Below are 22,504 nucleotides of genomic sequence, written 5' to 3'. Positions count from 1 at the left end.
TAGAAAGCCTTGTCCCTTTATAAAAAGGGTGAATATTAAGCGTCCTCTCTGTATCCGCTTGGACTTGCCTATAATCTAGGAGTCCCAGAAGCGGTTGGGTTACCACGCCCGTATTGATGAGAATCCCGGAATAAGGGGACACGATCTCTGCTTTAAACGAGACGTGCCAATGAAAACCACCCCGCGTAACACGATGAGGTGAGGTAATAAAATGACTCGGATAATGGCTTGGCCGTGGTGTGTCACGCTACGGAATACGTCAGCAAATTAGATTTGTGTAAACATTGTTCTCTCTATGGCACTATGTGGAAACTTATTTTGCGGAGCCGGACACTATCTTTGTGTTCAAAATCTTCTATGAAGTGATTGGAGGAGGAACCCGCCTTGCAATGCCGAAGACAAACTGCGCACCGGACTCGTCGTCATTGAAGCCTGGTTTAGGGGTCCTGGATTCGGGGGTGTCCGGATGGCCGGACTATACCTTCGGCCGGACTCCCGGACTATGAAGATACAAGATTGAAGACTTCGTCCCGTGTCCGGATAGGACTTTCCTTGGCGTGAAAGGCAAGCTTAGTGATACGGATATACAGATCTCCTACCATTGTAACCGACTTTGTGTAACCCTAACCCTCTCCGGTGTCTATATAAACCAGAGGGTTTTTAGTCCGTAGGACAACAGACCCATCAACAATCATACCATAGGCTAGCTTCTAGGGTTTAGCCTCTCCGATCTCGTGGTAGATCTACTCTTGTACTACCCATATCATCAATATTAATCAAGCAGGACGTAGGGTTTTACCTCCATCGTGAGGGCCCGAACCTGGGTAAAACTTCGTGTCCCTTGCCTCCTGTTACCATCCGGCCTAGACGCATAGTTCGGGACCCCCTACCCGAGATCCGCCGGTTTTGACACCGACACTCACGGTTCCAAATTCTACCAAGCAGCGGCGCCTACAAACAACATGGCCGCATGATTGTTTTATATTCTGTTAGTATGAAAACCACCTATAAACAGAAACGCCCATATACTCGTTCTTCCATACCGTGTTGTCAGGCATTCCATGTATCGACAGCGCCCAGCCATACGAAGCACATGGAGCTACCATTGAAACTTGCTTCACAATCAGAGGGACTAATAAGTTGTTCGGCGGATCAATGTACTGGAAAAAAAAGTAACATTCAGCAAAAAAACTCCCGTTCATAATGAAAGCTGCTGAAACCACTTAATACGTACCTGCCGGCCATTGTTGTGGATTGTTGAAACACTGCCGGGGTGGACTTCCTCGCCGGCAGGGAGAATGGCTCCCGCAAACGCGTCTTCAATCCCAGCATTGCTGACAGTGGAACTCCGGCTTCCGTTGCTCGCGCTACCATCTCCCAAACCCTCCATTTTTCGATCAGGCGATACTAGGGGATAGTATAGTGCAGGCCAAAGGTGAGGACGATACTTGATATATGCAAAATAAAGCTGGCCGGTGGCGGTAGTAATTGCACGTTCGTACTGTTGTTTGAGCGGCCGATACAACGGAACGACATTTACTACATACACTCTTTCGGATACATGCCACGGGGCTTTTCGTCTGTAATTCATTTACTAGTCCAAACGGTGCAGCACCGTCTTCATTATCTAGACGAAAACGGAAGGATTTACATGTCCGGACTAGTACGTCGCAGTCCAGAACTTTGTTCAGTTGGCTATACAAAAAAGGCAGCTCTTACATGCCCGTCCAGCACACGGCAGCTCAGAACTTTTAATAAATTACCACCATCAGCCAATTCAATACGTTGCCCGAAGTAGCTCCTGTGCATCCCTGCCGTACAACAACTTTTTATTCTGGCGACGACTGAAATCTCAGACAGTAGGTTGCCATTCCGGGGATACTACTCCAAAAAGGTCCGGCCTAGCATTCCTCATCTATAAGACTGGCCACAGTGGGAGTAACATCACTAGTAACATCACACTTTTCAAGATAATTTTGCTTATGTGGCACATATTTAATAATGAGAGAGGTGATGGTGGTAACTTAGGCTGGTTGTAATGAGAGTATCATAGGTAGTATCATGCATGCCAACTAGGCAAATTTGATGAGTTGGCATAGAATTAAATGAAAAAAAAGAGGGTTGAGTATCATATAATGATACCGTATCATATTAAATGTTGTGCTACTATGTGTCATGCACGCTAATAAATGAAGTCATCTATGATACTAACATATGATACTATGCATTACGGATGTAGTATCATACACTAGTATCATATGCATGATACTAGTATATGATACTTGCCATTACGACCAGCCTTAGCTAGTTACTGTAACATCACACATACCAAGACAATATGAGTCTATAGGCTAATAAATGAACCATAACATGACAACACACATATGTTACTACCCATTGTGGAGGTAGTAACATAGCCTAGTAAAATGTGATGTTACTAGTCTAAGTTACTCCCCATTGTGACTAGTCTAATGGCGAAATTCCTAAATTGGTAAAATTGAAACCTTATCCAGTCAAAGGTGCGGATCTCAAAGCAAATGAACGGTTCTGATAACAACCATCCGAGCTAGGGTGGATAGCAAATCCATCCTCTCTCTCTCTATATATATATATATGATCGGTTCTATTAGAAATTCTATTTATATATATGCATAGCATGTACAATATGTAGTATCGTAAAATACCAGCAAACGAAAAAGAATTAAATGGAAAACATAAAATTAAATGAAAAAGAAATCATAAACTCAAAACCCCCCAACCTTTTAATACCGGTTGGTGTCACCAACCGGTACTAAAGGGCTCCCTGCCGCCGGAGCTGGCTCATGCCACGTGGTTGCCCTTTAGCACCGGTTCATGCTGAACCGGTACTAAAGGGGGGAGGCCTTTAGTGCCCACACTTTAGTGCCGGTGAAAGTGCGTTATATCGACTAGAGGGGGGGGTGAATAGGCGATTTTTATGAAAGTCTTCAAAACATGAAAGTTTCGAAGACAAACGATAGAAATAGACCTATTACCATGCAGCGGAAGTTAGACTACACTAGATAAACCATAGTCATGTATTCAATGAAGTGAAAGGACAATGACTAATAGCAGCTAGGTAGTAAGGATCAGGCAGGAAGATATTAAGAAGCCAAACAGATCACACAATCACTCAGTGAAGACAAAAGATAGTGCAAACATACAATGACTTCACACAGAGTAACAGTAAGTAAAGAGAAGGGAAGGATGAAACCAGTGACTCGTTGAAGACAAAGATTTGTTTGACCAGTTCCAGTTGCTGTGACAACTGTACGTCTGGTTAGGGCGGCTAGGTATTTAAACCAAAGGACACACAGTCCCGGACACCCAGTCCTGAACACGCAGCTCAGGACACCCAGTCCTCACCGTATTCCCCTTGAGCTAAGGTCACACAGACCTCGCCCAATCACTCTGGTAAGTCTTCAAGGTAGACTCCCAAACCTTCACAGACTTCATTCACCGGTAATCCACAATGTCTCTTGGATGCTCAGAACGCGACGCCTAACCGGCTGGAGGATGCACAGTCCTCAAGTGTAATAAGTCTTCAGATCACTCAGACAAGAAGACTTAAGTGATGCCTAATTCTTTTTGGCTCTGGGTGGTTAGGGCTTTATCCTCGCAAGGATTCTCTCTCAAAGGCTTCGAGGTGGGTTGCTCTCAAACGACAAAAGCCGTACTCTGAATCTGAGCAGCCAACCGTTTATGGTTGTAGGGGGTGGGCTATTTATAGCCACTAAGCAACCCGACCTGATTTGTCCGAAATGACCCTAGGTCACTAAGGAACTGACACATGTTCCAACGGTCAGATTTCAAACTCACACGGCAACTTTACTTGGGCTACAAGCAAAGCTGACTTGTCCGACTCTGGACAAGATTTGCTCTCATAGTCTTCACTCGAAGACATAGGTTTTTGTTTAAGCATCACTTCAGTCATTCTGACTGGTTCTCTTGGACCCCACTTAACAGTATGGTGGTTCCTATGACTCAACACAGAAGAAAAAGCACTACGAAAGATCTAAGTCTTCGAGCTCCATAGGCTTCATGCGGTGTCTTCTCTTGTCATAGTCTTCAATGTGAATATCTTCATGTACCACCTTTGACATCAATGTCTTCATACATTTTTAGGGGTCATCTCTGGTGGAAAAACCGAATCAATGAGGGACTTCTACCTGTGTTATCCTGCAATTCTCACAAACACATTAGTCCCTCAACTAGGTTTGTCGTCAATACTCCAAAACCAACTAGGGGTGGCACTAGATGCACTTACAATCTCCCCCTTTTTGGTGATTGATGACAAACTAGTTGAAGTTTTCAACGGGGAATATAATATGTGAAATTGTAAAGGATAAGGAATTGTCTTCAGAAGTTGCAAGGGCTCCCCCTGAAGATGTGCATATAAGTAATTTTCTTTTGGAATGCAAATGCACATGGCAGGTTGTGCTTGTGGAGATCCACTTCAACTTATGATGACAATCCACTATGCATGTGAAAGTATGTGAAGATAATGACATGCATAATGTAAAATGGATGTCTGCAAAATGATCTAAGTGCGGAATTTATCGTCGCACATGCGGAATTTATCATCGCAACACAAGGTAGAAAATAGGTAGCAGACGACCATCAAGTTTAAGTGTTACAACTCAAAGACCCAAATGTTTCAAAACGAGAGTTGTAAGCACGAAGCAAAATATAAAACACCTGCCCATATGGACCCGCTTGAAGACTATCAAACTCATATGCTTCTCCCCCTTTTGTCAGTAAGGACCAAAAAGGTTTGAAGACATAGAGCCTCTACTCGTTCCTATGAGGAGTAGGTGAAGCAGCAGGGTCGTTGATGGTGTTTGGCGGTGCAGACGAACTTGGAGCAGTGTCGACGTGTGCTGAAGGAGGCGGCGAAGAAGTAGCATCGTCTTCATCCTCGATCACTCTGGCATTCACGGTTGCAGCAGAGGAAGAGAACTTAGAGTCTTCAAGTGATGGAGTTCGTCGCAGCACAGCCCTTCAAGGAGGTGTGGAGTCAAACTTGAAGCGCTCAGTGAAGCCGTCCTCTTGAAGATCATCTTCAAAACACAGCAGCGTCAGCCCTTTCCATGTGCGTCGAGATGTTTCATGAGCAACAAAGGCGTTCTTGGTGGCAAGATTGCGAATGCGATTAACATCCACCAAGAGGCTTTGCATTTGACTCTTTAGCCAGTCATGATGCCTATCATGCTTCTGATGAAGGGCCACCAGAAGCTCTCGATCATTGAGGACACGTGTGCGCTTCTTGGGTCGTTGAGCAATGGTGCTATCAGTGGCTTTAGTGAGAGCAGGATGCGGTGCACGTGTAATGCCAGCCAAAGGATACACACGAGTTACTGCTTCAACGCCTTCAACGTTCTGAGAAAAACTTTGATGCTCTGCATTCTGAAGACTCAGAGGTTCCTTGGCAGGCTCAGGATATATGGCTTCAATAGACATATCCACATCAGGCAAAAAGATCCGATGATTGCGGGCAGATGGCTGATATGAGATAGCAGAGTGAAGTTTGATCAGCCGCATCACCCAAGGGGCGTAGAACTTCAAACCAAACAGATCAGAGCCAGATGCAGCAAGTTGGCGGATGAAGAAATCCTGTGTATTGAAGCATTTTCCATGAAGAATATAGAAGACCAAAGTCTTCTTTGCACCTTCCAACTTGGCATGGGGAGAATGTCCTTTGATTGGTCAGTGATGAACGACAGCAGCCCAACTTCTTTGAAGCAATCCAGAGTTTCTTCCAGACAGGGCAGACCAGCTATGGCTTCAATGTCAAGGCGCTTGTGTGGGAAGATGCGACCTTGGTTGTAAAGAATGCATGAGTAATAGCTTCGCTGCTGATAGCTCCAGAACCGATCAGATGATATTCGTTCCCTAGAGTAGGGGTTCCTGGAGCTATTTAAGAATGTGTTGTCTGCTCTGAAGCCATTGATATTGAAGGAGCCAGGTGCTGATGCAGGACCTGGGAACCTGGGCAATCTTGGGATTGGCTTCTGGACTTGAGGCCTGTGCTTAACATGATAGTCGAATTGGGGACCGGCAGCAGACGCAGGAACAGAAGTAGCGGGAGCAGTGGCTTCGTTGACTTCTGGTGCTGTTGGGGGTGAGGGCTCCACATTAGCTTCAGCCATGACAGCGTCAGTGGCTTCAGTGGGGTTGGTGGTGGCAGCCTCAAGATTTTCAACCTCTACTTGACGAGCTGGAGGGTCGGTCATGATCACGTTCTCCTCGAGAACCGCTTCTTGGTGGGGCAGGGGAGTAGCAGCTTGTGGGACTTCTTCTTCTTCAGCGGCTGATGCAGCCGGATTGTCTTCAGCAGTTTTATCTTCAGATGCAGAGGCTGGAGGCCTTGGACCTTTGCGAAGCCTGCGCAACGCGGGCGACCCCAATGGTGTTGGCTGGGCCTCAAAGTCTTCTTCCTCTTGTGGGCGATCCGCCCATGAAGCATCCTGTGCAATTGGCGTCAGTGGACGACCAATGCTGATGAGTTCGCTGTGCGTTAGCACAGGCGATGATACCTGTTGGTGCTCTAGCTGAGGAAGGGCTACATCATCTTAAACACGGTCATGGTGACCAATGTCTTCAGTTTCATGAGCCTCTGTGAAAGCAGGCTCATGGACAGTCAGTTGACGTTCTTCTGGATTAGCATCGGGGTGAACCATGAAAATGGGTTCAACAATCAAGGGCTCTGTGGGAGCAGCCCGTTCCTTCTTGATCTTTCTTTTCTTCTTGGCGGGGGCAGTAGCAGAGGCTTCAGGATGTTTTCTCTTCCTTGCTTCAGCCTCAGCAGTCCTGGTCTTCTTTAGTTCTAAAGCGGTTGACCTGGCCTTTGGCTTCGGGCCAGTCATGCTAGTTGGGAAGACTATGGGATCTGCTTCCTGCCTTGGTGCTTCAGGTTCAGCCATAGCGGGCTTCTTCTTCTTCTTGGCAGCCATCCTGGGGTCGATGCCAGGACGCACAAGGGCCTTGCGCTTCTCAGCCTCATTGTAGGCTTGCACACACCTATCAGCCAGGACTTTCATGCGCTCACGTGAACCCTGAGCTTCTGCACGTTTCTTTAGAAAGGCTTCTTTGAGCTTGTGCAGCATAATCTTGAAGTTCTTCACATCTTGCATGCTGAGCTTGGCCATATGCTTCTTGAACTGAGCTTTCTCATAGTCAATCTTCTGCTTCAGTTCAACAACGCGCTGGGCGATGGCTAACTCTGAAGCAATGGTGCCATGGAAGGCGACACTGAGGCCAATGGGTAGTTGGAGATCTTCGAAGCTGATGTTTGGCGTGTCAAACCACTCATCAATGAAATTGGGGATGATTGATACATCAAAGAGCGGCAGATTATTGAAGATTTCTGCTTCTTCTTTGCTCTTGATGAGTTGCTCAAGAGCGTCATCTGCAAGATCTTCATCACTTGATAGATCAATGGCTTCATTGCGCAGAATGGCAGCAGTAGTTAGCTCTTGGCCGGTGAGTGTCAGAGGCATCTTGACCTTCTGGGGCTTGGAGACGCGTGACAAGTCTTCAGACTGCACACTGTCTTCAGGAGGTGCAGTTGCCGGTGGCTTCGCCCTTGAGATTTTTGGTGAAGGGGCAGGCTTTGAAGCTTTGGGCTTCTTCAACTTCTTTGGCGTCGGTGCTGCAGGCGCTTCATCTGATTCAGCGTCAGCTGCAGGCTCATTCACGGCTGTCCCTTGAACCAAGATATGGGTGATGAGACCTGCAAGGTTGTAGAAAGGACCGACGACATTGGGTTCTGCATCGCGTGTGCCGTCAGCCCTTGGAGCAGAAGGACCAGGGTTGAAGTCTAATCCCAAAGACTTCTTATTCTGCTTCGCTGACTTCTTGGCAAACTGGAAGTTGCGCTTGAACAGATTGTCGTCACGACACCATAGTAGTGACGATGGGTGTGCATCTGCAGGCTGTGGCCCACGGACCATGCAGGGATAGAAGCCTTGTTTAATGGCTTCTTCTCTGGACCTGGGTTGAAGATTCTTGTATAGGATGTCTCCCCACGGTCTCTTGATGGCATTTTTCTCAGCATATTCCTGGGTCACAAACCGGTATTTGAACCATTGTCCTGCCCAATATCTTCGAATCCATTGGATTCGGGTCTTGCGTTGATTGTAATCCTCTTCAGGATCTGTCTTGTAAAGCTCTGAGAGGTCATCAGGCAAATCTCTTGATGTTCCCCCACGACGCTGTCTGCCACCCTTCCTTACTGATTTCTCTGCATCCATGAACTTCAAACTGAAAGGCTTCAAAACGTTCAAAGGCTTCAAAGGTTTTCGCTTGCTGGACAAACAGGAACTGGCTTCGGAAGAATTTATATGATGCTGTAAGAATTCTGCAAATGAATGCAGACTATGAGAACCAAGGGATTCTCCCATGGACATGTACCTGTGACAGCATTAAGGTGCGAGGGAAGGGGAAGAGGTCATATGCATTCTCAGAAGATTTTGAAGATAAATCAGTTTAGAAGACATTGACCTCATCGTGCAAAGACATTCATTCATAGATAAGGAGTTGGTTCCAGATTTGTACGAATCCAGAGATCAGTACAAGTGAGGAATCTAACTACTTGTGAAGCATAAGTGAATATACTAGGCATGTTATGAGATGTAGTATGAAAGAGATCCAACTTGTGTGAATAGAAACTTCTTGTGGTAGAGAGTGACAAAGCCATAGGATCAAAGGGGGCCGTAAAAAGAAGTTTTATTTACCACACTAGGAACTGCTAGACGAAGTGGAAGAGGAGGCCGAGCAGTTCGATCTTCCGTGCCCTAACTTGGCGACGGAGGACACCTACGGCGGCGGCGGAGAGGACGATGTCCGTGGTCGGCGTGAAGACGACGTTGGAGAGGTTGCGGCAGTGAAGCGCTTCGTCGCCGGCGTCGTCGAGGGCTAGCGGTGGTGCTAGGGTTCGTGCGAGAGTGGAAGAAGAGATAATGACCGCTGTGAAGGGTGTATTTATAGGTACAGGGGCGGCACTGCATTATTACACAGGTGCCCCTGGCGATTCACATCTGAGGAACACGTGGCCATCATGCAGTATATTGGGGTTTGTTCCACGTCCCACGCACGCCTGGATTGTCGGGTGGTTGTTCCTACTTCTCCGGGTTTCATGTGGAGGAATGAGCATTGGAAACAGACATAATGTTTGTCTCTGTATCTTCTGCTGACAAGGACGCAGAGAAGACATTCGACAGTTTCAATAGAATGCATATGATTTGGAGAGATAGAGTTTGAGATAGAAAGCACAGAGAGGTTAGGGTCCGATCACATTCACTTAGATCAAAAGATTCAACAAGAAGACATAGCTATAAGTGAATGCTGTACAGGATAGAACACTAGTATATATATATAATCAACATAGTGAAGATAATCATGAAAACATGTTGAGATTGAAACCAAACCAAATGTGAAGACATAGCAAGGTAACACCATGAGTGAAACACTTCAAATAGAACATTTGGTGGTGGCGTTACCCACCGTATAGGAAGTATTAGACCCAGACACGGCGCACAATTATCGTGGCGCTCCGAAGTCAAATTCCACATTAATGTATTCACACTTAGAATGTATGTCTTCATTGATTGAAGATATACTTTACTTCATGTGTTGCACATCTAAGTCATCAATATGCATAAGGGTTAGGATGTGTGCCTGATCACAGGACATTTGAGGATTCCAGGATATTTAGCTCACACCGTAACTTGCAAAATCTCTTCTCATCCAAGGGCTTGGTGAAGATATCTGCCAATTGCTCTTCAGTGTTGACATGTATGATATCAATATCTTCCTTCACAACATGATCTCTGAGAAAGTGATGACGAATTTCAATGTGCTTTGTCTTCGAGTGCTGAACAGGGTTGTTGGCAATCTTGATGGCGCTTTCGTTGTCGCAGTAGAGTGGCACTTTCTTCAAATGAATGCCATAGTCCTTGAGGGTTTGCTTCATCCACAGAAGCTGAGCGCAGCAAGATCCAGCAGCAATGTATTCAGATTCAGCAGTGGAGAGAGATACACAGTTCTGCTTCTTTGAAGACCAACATACAAGTGATCGTCCCAGAAAATGACATGTGCCTGATGTAGACTTGCGATCCACCTTGTCACCAGCATAATCAGCATCCGAGAATCCAACCAGATCAAACTCTGATCCCTTTGGATACCATAATCCTAGAGTTGGGGTGTGAGCCAAATATCGAAGAATTCGCTTCACAGCTAAGTGATGCGACTCCTTTGGTGCCGCTTGAAATCGAGCACACATGCAAACACTAAGCATAATATTTGGCCTAGATGCGCATAGTTAAAGCAAAGAACCAATCATGGAGCGGTATACCTTTTGATCGAACTCTTTACCATTGTCGTCAGGACCCAGATGATGCTTGGCTGGCATTGGCGTCGTGAACCCTTTGCAGTCTTGCATACCGAACTTCTTAAGGCAATCTTTGCGATACTTCTCTTGAGATATGAAGATGCCGTTGCGTTGCTGTCGTATTTGAAGACCGAGGAAGAACTTCAGCTCTCCCATCATGGACATCTGATATTGCTCTTGCATCATATATCCAAACTCTTCACTGTACTTTTGATTGGTGCAGCCGAAGATAATGTCATCCACATATATTTGACACACAAACAGTTCACCATCATATGTCTCCGTGAAGAGAGTGGGGTCGAGAGAACCAGGTATGAAGCCTTTGCTCTTCAGAAAGTATTTGAGTGTGTCATACCAGGCCCGAGGGGCTTGTTTGAGGCCATATAGTGCCTTGTTGAGCTTGTATACCATATCAGGATGTTTTGGGTCTTCAAAGCCAGGTGGTTGTGCAACATACACTTCTTCTTCAATCTTGCCATTGAGAAAGGCGCTCTTCACATCCATTTGATAAAGAAGTATGTTGTGATGATTTTCATAGGCCAGCAGTATGCGTATGGCTTCAAGTCTAGCCACAGGAGCAAATGTTTCATCGAAGTCAATGCCTTCCACTTGAGTATATCCTTGAGCAACGAGACGAGCTTTGTTTCTGACAACTTGACCATGCTCATCTTGCTTGTTGCGGTATATCCATTTTGTGCCTATTATGTTGTGCTTCCGAGGATCAGGACGCTTAACTAGTTCCCATACATTATTCAGCTCAAACTGTTGAAGCTCTTCTTGCATAGCTTGAATCCATTCAGGTTCCATGAAGGCTTCTTCCACTTTCTTGGGTTCTGTTATTGAGACGAATGCGAAGTGCCCACAGAAATTTGCCAGCTGGGTTGCCCTTGATCGAGTGAGCGGACCAGGTGCATTGATGCTGTCAATTATTCTCTCAATCTGCACTTCATTGGCAACACGAGGATGTACAGGGCGAAGATTTTGCTCTTGCTGATCATTGTCATTGTTGGAGGGATTGTCTTCAGGTTGAGCATTGTCTTCAGGTTGATCGGGTGCGGAGATGACGAGTTCCTCTTCAGGATGAGCTTCAGAAGGTATGCTTTCTCCAGTTCCCATTAGTTTGATTGATTCACTGGATGGAACTTCATCTAGCACATCTGGCAGGTGCTCTCTTTGTGAACCGTTAGTCTCATCGAACCGCACATCCACGGTTTCAACCACTTTATAATGAAAGAGGTTGAAGACTCTGTAGGAGTGCGAATCCTTTCCATATCCAAGCATAAAACCCTCATGTGCTTTTGGGGCAAACTTTGAAGTGCGATGTGGGTCCTTGATCCAGCACCTTGCGCCAAATACTCTGAAGTAACTGACATTTGGCTTCTTGCCAGTGAGGAGCTCATACGATGTCTTGTTCAGAAGCTTGTGAAGATAAACACGATTGATTGTATGGCATGCAGTATCAATGGCTTCAGGCCAAAATTTTCTTGGAGTCTTGTATTCATCTAGCATTGTTCTGGCCATCTCAATGAGTGTTCTGTTCTTGCGTTCGACGACGCCATTCTGCTGTGGCGTGTATGGGGCTGAGAATTCATGTGTGATGCCCAAGGTATCAAGATATGTATCAAGGCCAGTGTTCTTGAATTCAGTGCCATTGTCACTTCTGATGTGCTTTATCTTGGCGCCATAGTTGTTCATTGCTCGATTGGCGAAGCGTCTGAAGACATCCTGCACTTCAGTCTTGTAAAGGATTATATGCACCCAAGTGTATTTAGAATAATCATCAACAATGACAAAGCCATAGAGACAAGCAGTAGTAGTAAGAGTTGAGTAATGAGTGGGACCGAAAAGATCCATGTGAAGCAGTTCGAAGGGTCGAGTAGTAGTCATGATTGTCTTCGAGGGATGTTTGGCCCTCGTCATCTTTCCTGCTTCACAGGCACCGCATAAGTGATCTTTCTTGAACTTGACGCCCTCGATGCCTATGACATGCTTCTTCTTTGCAAGGGTGTGGAGGTTCCTCATGCCAGCATGCCCAAGCCTCCGATGCCAGAGCCAGCATTCTGAAGCTTTTGCTAGAAGACATACGGCAAGCTGTGGTCCTGCTGAGAAATCTACCACGTACAGATCATCTTTCCGATACCCTTCAAACACTAGAGACTTGTCAAATTCCATTAGAACAAGGCAACGATATTTTCCAAATATTACGATCATGTTCAAATCGCATAGCATTGAGACAGACATTAAGTTGAAGCCAAGGGATTCAACAAGCATGACTTTATCCATGTGTTGATCCTTTGAGATTGCAACTCTACCTAGACCCAATACATTACTTTTACCAGTGTCAGAAAATGTGACGTGGCTCTTGTCGGATGGACGTAAGGTTGAGTCCATCAGAAGGCTTCTTTTGCCAGTCATGTGATTTGTACACCCACTATCAATAATCCATTTTGTAGACGCTGGTGTCGTACCCTACAGTGCAGTTAGGGGGATAGGCTTCACGAAGAGAGTTGTGAAGCAAAAACATTTGACGAACCAGTGGTTTATGAAAGCTTAGATCCAGATTAGGACTGATAGGGAGAGTAGCAAGCGATTCAGGAACGAAGTACATAGTAAGACCATTCGGGCATTTGATCTTGTGCCCTACAAGATGTTTAAGGTCCCCAGCGATAGCGTCAGAAGATTTTGGTTTTCTGCTGGAGACCTTTCCCTGCAAAAGAGAGTTAAGCCTTCTTAACCACCCACATCTTCAAGGGTGGCTTAGAAGCGATAAGTCTAAGTGCAGCGTCTAAAAACTTTGGCTTTGGGGCTCTAGCAAAAAGTCTTGCAGGTGGACAATAATACTCATAAGAATAAGCAGAATAGTTTTTGGTCTTATGAACATGGCGGTTCGATGAACCGCGCTCATATTCATAGGCCTGAGTATGGTTTCCCTGCAAAACATTTACATTAGTGCGACTCAGGTGAGTCCTCTGTCTGTATGAAGCCTTTGGGCCATATGAAGCATGTGGTCTGGGGTTTGTCTTCTTCATCTGTGGTGTCATGATGACATTCACAGGAAGATTTTCCAAACACCTTTTGGGCACCCAGATCTTCCTCATGGGCGGTCCATTCCTGCAGTTAGTACCAATGTACCTGGCAAACACTTCACCATTCTGATTCTTAAATACTTTATAGTTTGTATCAAAGGATTCATCAATGACAATGGGGTTAGCACAAGTGTAGCCAGATAGACTGGATGGATCTGCTGAAGGTTCCTTTGCAGCAACCCATGTGGTTTTGGGATACTGCTCGGGTTTCCAGTAAGAGCCATCAGCATTCATTTTCCTTATGAACCCAACACCCTCTTTCCTTGGGTTTTGGTTCAGAATCTGCCTTTTGAGGACATCACATAGTGTCTGATGCCCTTTAAGACTTTTGTACATCCCTGTTTCAAGCAATGTCTTCAACCTAGCATTCTCATCAGCAACCGTAGTAGTATCCTCAGTAGAGGGGTTAGTTACCACATCAACAGTTGAAGATATTGCAACAGTAGCAGCAGTAGAACATTCAACAACAGAAGTAGAATTATCACACTCAATGCATTTAAGACAAGGTGGTTCAAATCCTTCCTGAGGGAACTGATCTGTTCGGCGCGAAGTGACTCGTTTTCCTTTTTAAGATCTTCATGAGCCGCTCTCAATTTCTCAAGATCTTGCTTCCTTTCAAGATAATCATAGGAAAGCTTTTCATGAGTTGTTGAGAGCGTTTCATGACGACTTTCAAGTTCCTCATACTTAACGTGAAGATTTTTATGTCTTTAATTAAGGACTCAGATCGAGTCATTTCAACGCCCAACAGATCATCGTTTTGTCTAACAGTTTTTGAATATGTTCCATGGCTTTCTGTTGTTCAGTTGCAATTTTAGCAAGTGTTTTGTAGCTGGGTCTTGAATCACAATCAGAGTCATCGTTACTAGATGTTTGATAGTGAGTAGTGCATGTGTTTACCTTGGCACCGCGTGCCATGAAGCAGTAGGTAGGAGCAGAGTCGTCCTTGTCATTTGCATCAGCGTCGGTGGTGAAGTCATTGTCTTCAGTGTTGAAGATGGACTTGGCAACGTAAGCTGTAGCCAGACTTGCAACGCCAGAATCGGACTCCTCCTCAGACTCCACCTCTGCCTCCTCAGAAGTGGACTCCTCCTCTGAATCCATTTCCTTGCCAACAAACGCACGTGCCTTGCCAGATGAGCTCTTCTTGTGTGATGAAGACTTTGAGGAAGACTTGGAAGAGGACTTTGAGTATTTCTTCTTCTTCTTCTTGTCGTCAGAGTCATATTCCTTGCTCTTCTTCTTCTTCTTTTTGTTCTCATTGTCCCACTGCGGACACTCAGAGATGAAGTGGCCAGTTTTCTTGCACTTGTGACATGTTTTCTTCTTGTAGTCATGAGCAGAAGCTTCATCATTCCTTGAGCTTGATTGTGAAGACTTTCTGAAGCCTTTCTTCTTGGTGAATCTTTGGAACTTCTTTACAAGCATAGCAAGTTCCTTTCCGATGTCTTCAGGATCGTCAGAACTGCTGTTAGATTCTTCTTCAGATGAGGAGATAGATTTTGCCTTCAGGGCACGAGTTCGCCCATAGTTTGGACCGTAGATATCTCTTTTCTCAGAAAGCTGAAACTCATGTGTGTTGAGCCTCTCAAGTATGTCGGACGGATCGAGTGTCTTGAAATCAGGCCGTTTTTGAATCATCAAGGCTAGGGTGTCAAATGAACTGTCAAGTGATCTCAGTAGTGTCTTGACGACTTCATGCTTGGTGATCTCAGTGGCGCCGAGGGCTTGAAGCTCATTTGTGATGTCAGTGAGTCGGTCAAATGTGAGCTGGACATTCTCATTGTCATTTCGCTTGAAGCGGTTGAAGAGGTTGCGAAGAACACTGATTCTCTGATCTCTCTGGGTTGAGACGCCTTCGTTGACCTTGGAGAGCCAGTCCCAGACCAGCTTAGATGTTTCCAAAGCACTCACACGACCATACTGTCCTTTGGCCAGATGACCATAGATAATATTCTTGGCAGTAGAGTCCAGTTGAACGAACTTCTTGACATCAGCAGCAGTGACACCTTCTCCAGCCTTGGGAACGCCATTCTTGACGACATACCATAGGTCGACGTCAATGGCATCAAGATGCATGCGCATCTTATTCTTCCAGTAGGGATATTCAGTTCCATCGGAGACGGGGCACGTAGCGGAGACTTTAATTATCCCCGCAGTCGACATAGCTAAAACTCCAGGTGGTTAAACCGAATCACACAGAACAAGGGAGCACCTTGCTCTGATACCAATTGAAAGTGCATTATATCAACTAGAGGGGGGTGAATAGGCGATTTTTATGAAAGTCTTCAAAACATGAAAGTTTCGAAGACAAACGATAGAAATAGACCTATTACCATGCAGTGGAAGTTAGACTACACTAGATAAACCATAGTCATGTATTCAATGAAGTGAAAGGACAATAACTAATAGCATCTAGGTAGTAAGGATCAGGCTGGAAGATATTAAGAAGCCAAACAGATCACACAGTCACTCAGTGAAGACAAAAGATAGTGCAAACATACAATGACTTCACACAGAGTAACAGTAAGTAAAGAGAAGGGAAGGATGAAACCAGTGACTCGTTGAAGACAAAGATTTGTTGGACCAGTTCCAGTTGCTGTGACAACTGTACGTCTGGTTAGGGCGGCTAGGTATTTAAACCAAAGGACACACAGTCCCGGACACCCAGTCCTGAACACGCAGCTCAGGACACCCAGTCCTCACCGTATTCCCCTTGAGCTACGGTCACACAGACCTCGCTCAATCACTCTGGTAAGTCTTCAAGGTAGACTCCCAAACCTTCACAGACTTCGTTCACCGGCAATCCACAATGTCTCTTGGATGCTCAGAACGCGACGCCTAACCGGTTGGAGGATGCACAGTCCTCAAGTGTAATAAGTCTTCAGATCACTCAGACAAGAAGACTTAAGTGATGCCTAATTTTTTTTGGCTCTGGGTGGTTAGGGCTTTATCCTCGCAAGGAATTCTCTCTCAAAGGCTTCAAGGTGGGTTGCTCTCAAACGACAAAAGCCGTACTCTGAATCTGAGCAGTTAACCGTTTATGGTTGTAGGGGGTGGGCTATTTATAGCCACTAGGCAACCCGACCTGATTTGTCCGAAATGACCCTGGGTCACTAAGGAACTGACACGTGTTCCAATGGTCAGATTTCAAACTCACACGACAACTTTACTTGGGCTACAAGCAAAGCTGACTTGTCCGACTCTGGACAAGATTTGCTCTCATAGTCTTCACTCGAAGACATAGGTTTTTGTTTAAGCATCACTTCAGTCATTCTGACTGGTTCTCTTAGACCCCACTTAACAGTACGGTGGTTCCTATGACTCAACACAGAAGAAAAAGCACTACGAAAGATCTAAGTCTTCGAGCTCCATAGGCTTCATGCGGTGTCTTCTCTTGTCATAGTCTTCAATGTGAATATCTTCATATACCACCTTTGACATCAATGTCTTCATACATTTTTAGGGGTCATCTCTGGTGGGAAAAACCGAATCAATGAGGGACTTCTACCTGTGTTATCCTGCAATTCTCACAAACACATTAGTCCCTCAACTAGGTTTGTCGTCAATACTCCAAAACCAATTAGGGGTGGCACTAGATGCACTTACAGCCGGTTACCGAACCGGCACTAAAGGGCCTTACGAACCGGTGCTATTGCCCGGTTCTGCACTAGTGAACCCCCAACAAAGAGATGACATTTTTGCTACAACCGTGCAGTTTTTTTCTACTACCTTTGATGCATGGTCTTTGCTACATCCATTCTTCATGACGACGAGATGCCCGGTGGGGGTTGATGTGAATCCCGACAACGATATCCAGCATGGGCCGGGGGTGAATGTTGCAACCGGTCACCGGCGAGCTGCAACTAGCTCATGACGAGTTGCAACCTCGGCCGGAAGGCGCGACACCGACCACGCGATGCTACTACCGCAGAGCCGAGGGAGTTGCAGCAGTGACTCGTTTACTTTATTGGAACCAGTGACTACGGGGTTTCTTAACCCACGCGGGAGGAAGGAGAAGATACCAACCGTGCCGCCCTCCTCGCTCAAATTGAATGACCGCTAGCCGATCGGTCGAAATTTGTGCCGGTCAGCCGATGCCTAACATCAGTTTTTTTTCTTTCGACAACAAAAACAAGCATCCCAACACTGCACTGCAAACACATCATCTGCATGTACCTGGGCATATCTCGGGCCGGGACAAAAAAAGCCCGATGCTGTAAACACAGGCCCAAGCCCGGCCTCGCCCAACTGTCGGGCCTACTAAATCAAGCCCGAGCCCGGCCTAAGCCCGAAAAGCCAGATACGGCCCGATCGGCCCAGGCCAACCACGGCTAAATTCTTGTTTTCTGCAAGCCCGAGCCTAGCTTGATCTGCCCATCGGGATCAATTTCCACGCCCAAACCTGACCCGGTCTGCCCATCAGGCTCAATTTCCAGGCCCGAGCCTGGCCTGATGGCATGCACAGGCCTGGCCTGGCCCGGGATTTTTGGGCCGGGTCGGGACGCGGACGTCGGGGCCGGGCTGCCCATGACCTCTCCCCCAAACCTCGTTCCGCCCGGTTTTCTCCAGCCCGCACCCCCGACCTGCCCCTCCCCCTCCCTCGACCAAGCCGTATTCCCAGCTGCCAGCCTCCCGTCATCTCGCACCGCTGCTCCCGCCCGCCATGCGACGCCGACGGCCACCCCTAGCCCCAGGACGCGGCGCCGCCGTCCACCCGATGAGCGCGCTCGGATCTCACTGCCTCCTGTCGCAGCGCCTCCATCGCGCCCCTTAGTCTCCGTAAGCTAGGATGCCGCTGCCGGCTTCGACATGCGCAAGCTCTCCCGCCCTTTTTCCCCACGGGCAGCCGCTGCTGTCGCTGGAGCGGCAGGACGGAGGAAGGCAAGTAGCTGCAGCAACAGCGCTCCTATGCTTTCTTCGGCAGCAGTGTTGAAGCCGTGGCCTCGCCCCAGCTCACCTCCGCTCTCTGCTCGCTCTCTCTGTGGCACAAACCGAAGGAGGAAGAAAGAGAAGGGGACATAGGAGGTTTCCGGTGCACGAACGCCGCAGCCGCACGAACGGCTTCCTCTATTCCTCGAGCACGAACTGGATGCCAGGCCACACCATTACAACGCACACACACAGGGGGTCTTATACCCAGGGTCGACCAGGGCACGCACCCCATGACTCTGTCCATGTCGAGCACCTGGTCCGCTCCGCTCTTCCCGCGTCCTCCCGACATGCACGCACACGTCGGGCGTGGCGAGTGCCATGGCGGAGCAACTCAACGCACCCCCTAAGCTCGCCAACGGCCTGGCCTACACACTCACGCGCACGGTGTCTACCTACACGGGCACCCCGTGCACCACACGCACGCCTATGCCGCGGTCCCAACGCGCCCGACACGTCCAGCTCGCGTCCATACACGCGCTGAACGCGCCCGACGCGTCGCCGTGGCTTATTCCGGCCAACAAGCAGTAGCGGAGCAGGCTAGCAGCGGCGGCGGAGGGGCTCGGTTCGTCGTGCGGCTGTGGGCGGCGGCGCAGGAGGAGCAACGGCAGAGGGTCTCGGTTAGTCATGCGGCTCCTGAGTACTCTTCATGCCTATGGTCACCGCTGCCCGGAGCTCGTCCTCACAGGCATTCCCGTCGACAGGTCGCCGGCAGCCATCTGGAGCTCGTTCCGCCTGTCGCCCGAAGGTGCAAATGCCCTGCTGCCCGTGCTTGTCCTCACGTGTATGGAGCCGTTACATATGCAGATCATCCCAAAGAATGCTACTACTCATGTCATCTATGTAATGTTGTGTTAGTTTGTCTAATCTTGATGTAAAACGATATTTGTGCATGTTATGATTATTGAATTATAAATCAGCTAGCTGAGAATTAGCAGGGGTGTCAATTTTGTTATGCTTGCGAGTACTTGTTAACTGTTTGTGCTATCATTCTATTTCACCATTTCTAATTAAGAGGTGACGGCGATCCAGGCAACTCGTGCATTGGTGGAGGCCAATGGTTGATCTCATTTTTCAAAAGGTTAGATGCGAGTTCACATCTAGTTGCGGGCATGTTCTTGAGGTTGCAGTGGTTGTCTTGGTCGGGTATGTTGTGTTGACGACAAGATTTTGGGTACCGGATGGAAAATTCGGTTACCGCCCGGTTCTCGCGTTTCTCGCTACCCCACGAGAAAGCTGCGTCCCAAGCAAAAAAATTAGAATTTTTTTGAAATTTTTGAATTTCAACGGCGATAGGCTGGTCAAGTACCGGTAGAAACTCTTCTAAAACATGTAAGCTACTGTGGTCTGATGGTAAACATGGCCCTATTGTTGGTGCCTAGGTAACCGCGGTATCAGTGTTTCTCGCCCATCCTCGGTATTTTCTTGGAATTCGGTAGCCAAAACGTTGGTTGACGATGGTCTTGGGCCTCAGCACCCTTATATCTGGCGCGGACGACGTCCCTTGAGTGCTAGTCCGGTGTGTGGTCTTTGCCGGTTTCCCTTAATTAACCGATGCCATGTATGGTTTTTGGGTCCGGTTTTCCTTATTAACCGGACCAACTCTTTTTTTATATATGCAATGCGGGAGCTCCCTGTCCTCTGACGAGGTTCCGTCAATTTTTTTTAAGAGGTAAGCTGGGTTAAATTTGCCCCATTCTATCTCTCCAACCAGACATTACTGAAAGTTTTGTCGCGATCGTACGAAATGCAGGCAGATTGATAATGATGGCGCTTATGATCAAGCTGAGCACTTGGATGCTTCTGAAATTGCAGAAATGGAGGTGACCTAATTCAGCCTGTCGTGCTTAGTTAAAGGTTGGAAATGCATGTGATTTGTTTTGATAATACCTCGCCTCTATTGCGAGGTGTGAAGTAAATATATTCATAAAACAAGTATCACTCTCACGAAGAAAAAAGATGATCCGCTGATTAAAAACGCATGTGAAGCCTCAACCATCAAAACAGTTTCTTGACAAACAATTGCCAGATTTAAGACAGTAAAACAATTTCCAGTGAGAATCTTTCTTATTCAGCTATGAGTTACTAACTCTATGGCTTTATCTTTCTACAGTTGGGCTTCTATAGCTGAATTCCTATATGTTAAGCATACAAGCTGCAACAAGGAAAGTTATCTTCTATAGAGCGGCATTAAATCAAATTTTGAGACCGTGTTTGTACACCATTGTTAAGAGAGGGCATGCATTGGCCCTTCTCTACTTGGACCTGGATAAAATTCTGGTAGTCATTTTTCTCCAAGAGCTGTGGAAGATACGTGGCCTAAGGGCATGTCCAACGTGGGTGCTTAGGATGAGCGCCAGGGTCAGATTCCCGGAGACTTAGCGGTTAATCTGTTGAATCCCGTTGTTACGTTGGGCGTCGATGCAAGAGTATGCGCCGAGCGCTTGGCTATTTTTCTGCCCGTTCGAAGCGCCCCAGTAGTAATAATTTGCCCACGCTGCCACGAAATTAGCGCTTGCGTTGCAAGCCAAGGCGCTTAGGTGTTTCTGGTTCCTTTTATAATTTTTATTTTTTGCGCTAAGCGTTTATATTAGCATCTAGCATTGTAGATGCCCTAATTCAGCTCGTCGTGCAGTATTGTTAATTGGCAATTATCTTAAACCAATTATCAAAGTTCAGATCTCTATTGTATTAAAATTGCCCCACAAACTGGCGATGGTCGAGTCACACGTGGACGTGGAGGCCGCCTCCTCACGTCTGCACGATGGCAACGCTCGTGTCTTGCCTGCACGACGCTGATTGGCTCGCGACTGGACACGGCCGCTGCTTGTGGACCGGCAAGCTAGCGACTGGACACGACCAGTTCAACTGTTGCCCTTTCAGGTTTGATCTCTATATTGCACAACCAACATAAAGGTGGCTCAGTCCTTGCATTCAATTTTTTTAAACGGGTTGCATCATGTTATTTAAGGTTGTGTTTTCGTTTTTGTAGGCATGTGGTAACACTAGGGTCATCTTCTTCTTTTTTGAAGGGATCCTATGGATGCCACGCTGAAAAATTTGCGTTGACGGAACGCAGGCCGCCTGTTTGGTCGGTAACCAATTTCTTGGTAGTTTTTCGCCAACTTAAGGGTGAGACGAGGGTGGCTGGATAGTGTGCCAACATTTTGGCGTGCTGGGACGTGGCTAAATGGAGTGCCTCCTTATGTTGCGTCAAGTATTCGGATTGGAATATGCGCACTTATTTGGGCTATATGAAACTGCAGGAATGATTTGACTTTTAACAGAGTAGCTATTGTTAATTTCTTGCAGGTTATCTTCAGGGCTACGACATGGATCCGTACGTGGTCGTTACTCACTCCTATGGGCTTCAGGGAGCAGCTGGCTACTGGGTGCAACCGGTGGGAGATGGTAGCGCGTGTTATATTTAACCGGTTTGAATGGCGGTCGTATAATAGGATATGTCCTTAGTATCTTTTCGTCCAGCCGGTTGTGGCTTTGAGTTTATCTTGTTTTTTTTTATTTTGGCTCCTTCTGTGAGCCGTACTTTGCAGATCAGACTATTTGTTTCTGTTGAACTTGTTTTAATAAAGTGACCGTATGCATCTCTCCGGTGCAGAGGCCGGGGGATGACCTCCTTTTCAAAATAAAAAAAATGATTTGGTACGGCCAACCAGAGCGCATCCAAACGCACCCTTGGTAGTGATGGTGCCAGAGACATTTCGCAGAATAAGATTGATGCCGGACTCATATTGAAGATAGGATATCATTATGAGTTTTATTCCAAAAGGTATCTCTTGTTCCTTATTATTACTCTTTCTTTGTAATTCTGTGTATCCTTGTTTGTTAGGTGTTTGGTTGACATTCTTAGTTGTTTCAGAGCATGCAGAGAGCATGCAGATTCTGAGGTATGAAACAAACCAGGGTGACCTTAACAAGGTTGAAATTTAATTAAGTAGTGGTGGCAATAGGCTTTTGACCGTTTTGATGTACTGGACTTGGAATTTTGTAAATGTTTGCTCTGTAAGAAAAGTAAAATATCATGGTTCTACATTGCATCAGTTTGCTTTTGTTCTCT

The sequence above is a fragment of the Triticum urartu genome, chromosome 5A (genome assembly GCF_056163025.1).
Source record: "Triticum urartu cultivar PI428250 chromosome 5A, HENAU_Tu73, whole genome shotgun sequence".
NCBI classification, from domain to species: domain Eukaryota; kingdom Viridiplantae; phylum Streptophyta; class Magnoliopsida; order Poales; family Poaceae; genus Triticum; species Triticum urartu.
Note: the sequence above shows the minus strand (reverse complement) of the source record.